General features: G+C 41.7%; 1 long non-coding RNA gene across 2 annotated transcripts in view; it reads left to right on the plus strand.

The window, feature by feature from the left end:
* LOC114116606 (uncharacterized) overlaps positions 1 to 4,476 on the plus strand; it is a 47,522-nt gene extending 43,046 nt beyond the window's left edge. The window contains exons 5-8 of one of the 2 annotated variants that reach the window (XR_009595221.1): positions 1,475 to 1,681; positions 2,309 to 2,474; positions 2,790 to 3,118; positions 4,212 to 4,476. This is a non-coding gene — a long non-coding RNA (uncharacterized LOC114116606). Of the gene's footprint in view, positions 1 to 1,474; positions 2,475 to 2,789 lie in introns of both variants that reach the window. The other variant, XR_009595222.1, reaches the window with a different exon arrangement.
* The last annotated feature ends 1,524 nt before the right edge of the window (positions 4,477 to 6,000 follow it).

The raw sequence follows: 6,000 nt of genomic DNA on the forward strand, positions 1-6,000 counted from the left end.
CCTGGTCTCCTCTTTCCTTCGGGTACCCACCGCCTTCTTCTGTGTAAGGTCTTTCATCTGCAGTAGAACCATAAGCTTTATTGACTTGCTCCTCTAGTCACAACATAGCTAGGAGGATTATTTTCTTTATACCATGGAAGAAGAAATGTAAGGAATAAAGTGATTTAGAGTATTAGTAAAGCTTTATGTTGCTAAAAGTTCCTACATTGTCAGAAACCAAGTACAACCTCAATCTCACCCTGTTCATTTCTGGAACAAATCTTGATTTCCCATGCGGGTGGTTGTCTCGGGCCAAGGTGGGTGAAGTTCATGAACTCAGAAAGGCAAGGAAAAAGTCACACTCATAATTTTCAGAATATTACCTTGTTATATCTATCTCTGTTATTATTTTTCAGTATCAGTTACCCATTCACAGATTACAATCTGCAAAATCGAGACAGGGACACTTGATTTTCATTTGATGCGCTTCCATTTGTCTTCTAACTGCCTTAGAAAACGCCTGTGAGTCTCCTGCTTGTGTTCTGCTCCAGACACACAGGCCATCCCATTTCCCATAGGCACTAGGGTGTCAGTTTGTCAAGCTCACTTGAGCTGATGAGCAGTGAGGCTGACTTTGTGCTCTTGGGCTGTGGAGCACCTGATGATATATGTGGTGCCCTTGGGAGAACAACATAGTGGGTCATCAGGAACACTCAGTGAGTTTGTGACGCCTGGTCTGGGTCTCTCCCACATTCCTGCTCACACCTCCCTACTCAGCTGCAGGAGATGAAGTGAGCCCAGCCAAGCCAGTAAGTTCTACCTCCGAGGTCCTTGTAGTGTCAGGAACTCACTTTCCCTTGAGGCCCTCAGCCGCACAGAGCCACCCACCACCCAACAGTTCCCCTTGTGTTTAACATGACTGTTGTATGTTTCTGAACTTAAAATCAGACCTGCTTATACCTTCCAGATGCCACCAGGTCTCTTCCTATTGCTTTCACTTTAAATCAAACTACATGTGGCTGAAAGAGAGCCTTTATCACATTCTTTAATTGCTTCCATATCAGCGACTTGAGCTGCAGTCCTGGTCTGGCTCCTACAGCCTTCTTCTATCAGAATCCTCAGACTTTGGGCAACTCACTGCCATGCCTGCAGCATCTGTCTTTCCTTTTTATAGGTGACAGTGCTTAGCGTCTGCTCCTACTTTCATTTAACGACACGGAGGAGCCTTGTAGGCTGCAGTCCACGCGGTCACGAAAAGTCGGACACGACTGAACGTCTTCACTTTCACTTCACTTTAGGGGACCTATTCTGTGAAGGAGACAATAACATTTGCATTACTCATCTCCAGGCTTGTCTATGTTTAAGTCTGTGATGCTGGTAAATGGTCACCAACAGTTACTGACCACCTACTGTACCTGAGGCCACTCCCTTATAAGTGTTATTTCACTTAGTCTTCACTGACAACTTTAGTTTTTATTTCCTCTCCATTTTATAGATGAGAAAACGGAGGCTTGGATGGGATAGTTGAGCAAATCGCCCAAATCACAGTCACTGAATGGCAGTTTCTCATATCAAAGACTGTTTGTCTCCAGTCTGCTTAGCTGATATCGAGACCTCAAGATTTTGTCAGACACATGTCTTATAAAAACAGCAAATAAAAAGCAGCCAGCTTCCTGGAGAGCTCCAGTTGGATGTCTTCCAGGTAACACTGCATCAGATTATTGCACGTGAACCTATCTAGGTCCATCCTAGGCCTACTCAGGGCCTTGAAAATGAGCAGCCGTGTTGGTCTCTGGGTCTTTGAAAGCCCTGATTCCTGGACCAAGAGCCTATGGAAGCATCTACCAGAAAATGCCTGCATTGCGCCTTGTCACAGTGGTTACCTTGCCTTCTGAGACTCATACTCAGTAGGAGTGAACTTTTTGAGAACAACTTCTTCATATGACAGTGCAGCATAAGCAACACTCTAGAGACTGGGTGTGGCAGGCCAGTGGCCCTTCATCCCTCCTCCTCCTAGATTGCCATTCCTATGCTTGGCAGCTTTTTCTAGTTTGCTCCTTTTGGCTGAAAAGGAGTATTTGGGGGCATCAGGGAGGAGTGAGGGAGAGCTGAGTGTTGAGCAGAAAGTGATGATGAGTGAGGAGATGAGGGCAGAGCATTCTTGTTCCTCTGCTGGCCCAAGAGATGGGCTCTGACTCCTGAGAAGCTATAAGGACCGGTTGACAAGGACCCAGAATCACTCCTGGCACCTACAGTACTGCATAAAGGCCCAGGTGACACGATATTGCACAGAATTCATGGGAAGAAACATTCTTGTGTTTCTGTGCAGAACACAGTGACGGCAACCACAGAGCTCTGGAAGGTTTCGAAGGTGGAGACGCTGGCCATTCCACTGGAGTTCCTCTGTATAGGATGGAGCAGCTGCAGGAAGGGGAAGTGGCTGCCTCACAAAATCTGTGGGCAGCAGCTTAAATGATGGATCAGAGAGTAAGAGAGTGAGTATCCTGGGAACTCCTAAAAACTACTGAGGACATGATGAGAGATGAGGGTGATGTCAGAATATGCTGGGGGGGAAAGGGGGTGGAATTTGAACTGGCTAAACTGTAGTACAGTTGCTGCTGAGGCTGTAATCTGGTCAGGAAGCTAGAGTGACAGGTGAACGTTCAAGTTTATACATCTTCACAGCAACTACAAATATGGCTGTGGTACAGCAACAGGGCAACAGCCTCTTTTCAATCAGTTATTGACAGAACCCTGTGTTTCCAACAGCTTGACAAGCATTTCCCACTCAATCCTTTTGTCCTTTGTAGACCTGGATTCTGCTGGATTTTTTTTTTTTTTTTTTTTTTGCCTCCACCTTAATCCACATACCGTGAAGATCCATGCCGTGTTGACCATCGTCAAAGCTTGGAACTCATATAATAATGCAAAGGACTTTTTTCCTATGGTGGCTTAAACTGATTTCTTCCAGATAAGAGCTTCCTGTCTTGCAATACATCGTGCACGTCTCATCAACTGCATCATGTCTGCATCTCTCTTGTTTCTCATGGCTAATTTCCAAGATCGAATACATGACAGGAAGACTGGGGAGTGGCTCTTCACCGTAACAGCTGGGCTGGTGCTTTCAGCTCAGATACCTGTGAGTATTGTTCATGGCTGTCAGGGAAGGAGCCGTGAAAAATTCTTGCCTTCCCTTTTCTCAACCTTTGATTGAGAAGAGATGAGCAGCTAGGTTATGAATTAGTTGGAAATATCGACTTTATTTTTCAGAAGCTATTTCATCTATTGTTGGTTCTGTATCCCGCAGCACCCTTTCTCCTGCTTCACACTCCCAGGTTATATGAAATGTATATGCTCCATGGAAAGAAAGAAGTATGCACCTTATTTCATGATACTTATATATGGATTATGTTACAAGTGTTTGTGGAAAACAAAGTACTGATTCCAAGTGGTAGTCAGCTTTACAACTCCACCTAAGGGGACAGTTTCTCTAGCCCAGCACGTTAAAACAGAAATGGGCATCACTTATTTGTTAACTTGAGTTGCATGCACTCTAGGTTAATTTGATAAAAAAGGAAGTTTAGATTAAACAAGGACAGTAATAAATATTTCCCCACTTACCTTCATCATAGACATTTTGATTACAAAAATGGTTTATCCTCAAATGCAGTTTGGTTATCATTTCTTTTCCTGTCTTGAACACTGGATCCCATAAACCATGCAGTTCCCAGATTGCTTTTGCAGCTATTGGATTATTTTAAACAAAAAAGGAAACAGCCACAGAATAATTGAATCAATCTTGTTATATAGACATAGCTCCAAGCCAAAACCCTAGGCATTTATTTTATTCCACATTCTTCTTCTAGAAAGACTCCTTGGCTTTTTCCGGGCACTATTTCAGTTTTTCCCCCCTGTTTCTAAATTTGTTATGCAGTCAAGATAGTCTACTTTATCTTTACATTTTATATCCTGAGAATTCATGCTTAAGCAACATACTGCCTTTAGAAAAACTCAGAATGCATTAAGCTTCACCATTCCCTTTTACACTGATTCCTTTAAGCTTAGAGATTGTTAGTCAGGGAAGTCAAGCGGTAAATCTGTCCTCATCTCTGGTGCCTTCAGACTACTGACTGGAACGCTTTGGGCTAACATGATTTTAAAAAGAGCTCCAATCCCAATCTACTTAGCTTTCCTTTCCTTTGTTTTCAATGATGTATGAAATTTCTTTTCAGGTATTACAGATTTTTTTTCCAAGTGTTTCTTTACTTGTCGACTGAAGAGAGCTCCCTTATGTCAGCTGCTGGGGCCAGATCACGACTTGAAGCTTTATTTGACAAAAGCTCAAAAACACGGGTCTGACATCTGTCCTGGAAACCTGATGTAGCCAGCTTGAAAACTTCTCTAGGACAGAAGCAGGGCAGAAGTAGAGCACGTTTTCTGTCACATTAATCTTAAAGAATGTGACTTTGTTACAAAATAAAAAAATTCTTCTAAAAATCTTGTGTTGAATTTATGTCACAATGATGAAGTTATCTATACTTTCTAATTGCATTTTGAAAAGTAGCTCCATCAAAACACACTTTAGAAGGGCAATTCTTACAACTTCATTTTATAGGATTTGGGGGTCATTTTTCAAGAGAGAACAAATTGAATTCTATTTAAAAATTTTTGACTTATTAATGAAATGCTCATTAATTAAAAGGCATTGGTGAAATTTGACAAAGAGACTGAAAGAATGTCCAAGTGTACTAAAAAAAAAACAATTATTCTGTTTCCAACAGGTTTTCAACATTTTATTTTTCTAAATCTTTCACATGGAGTTCATGGTTGGAAAATTTCAAAAGTACATCTTGCTTCCTCTTTATCGAAAAGGAAAAATGTTCCCACTTTTGTGAGAATGTCTTGATCTTGCTTTTGGAGAGAGGGCCATGACCAGAATAATGGAGTGTCCCTAAGACCTAAAGCAGAGATCCGAATGCCAAATTGGCAAAACAAAAGCAGCCTACTTCCAAATTTAGTCACTGCTTTCTGGCTGGTACTGAATTCACACTATTCTATTTATGTTTCCATTTATTGCTGTGACTTTTGAGATAAAGACTCTTAAGTTGTGGCTGTCAGAGCAAGAAGTCAATGGACTATACCAACAGGACTGGGGGTGTGCTTGGCCATTGTTCCAGTCTCCTGATCCAAATTCTATCTAAGGCACTTGAACAGCTACAGATTTGTACAAGAGAAGTTGAAATCTCAGGCACTCACTTTCCATCCCAGCAATAATCAGACCTCAGGTCTGGGCAGAAACTCTGCAAGAATGCATTACACACAGGACTTTAGTACAGACTAAAATCATGCATGAAGAAAATATATATTTAAGAATTTTAGAAGTTCTGAGAATATTGTGGTTCAAAAAGATGAGTCTTTGTCTTCAGTTACTCTATGACATGCAGAGATAACTCATTATATTGAGATAGTACAGAGTGTGGTGGGAGAAATGAGGCAATTCTTTGAATAATATACATAAAATTGAAACTACTTATAATTCACTGTGTGGTTATTTCTGGGGGTAAGTTTTTCTGGAATGTCTAGGTAGAATTATTCAGAGTAGTGGCTTCATCTCTTTACTTGACATCTTTAAATTAAATATATTTGCATAACAAATGTACTTATATAAAAGGCATATAAAAAAGAACTCAAGTCCTATGTCCATGACTAGATTAATTGTCATAAAGTGCACACACTTATATGACCACCCCCTAGGTCAGAATGGAACATTCTAGGCACTCAAATCCTCTATTCATTCAGATCCCCTTCTAAAGCACCTGTTTCAAGCAGTGGAATTATCAGGAGACTCCAGCTACTCACACATTTCAGATCCACCATGGGCTTGACACCAAGGCAACTATCTCCCTGGGCTGCTCTCAGCTGAGGACCACACATGGCCAAAGCCTAGGACCAGTCATTCTTGCCCAATGCAGGACTTACTCTAATGGCCAGTCTTGACTCTCTGACCCCCAGGGGAATGGC

The sequence above is a fragment of the Ovis aries genome, chromosome 10 (assembly GCF_016772045.2).
Source record: "Ovis aries strain OAR_USU_Benz2616 breed Rambouillet chromosome 10, ARS-UI_Ramb_v3.0, whole genome shotgun sequence".
NCBI classification, from domain to species: Eukaryota; Metazoa; Chordata; class Mammalia; order Artiodactyla; family Bovidae; genus Ovis; species Ovis aries.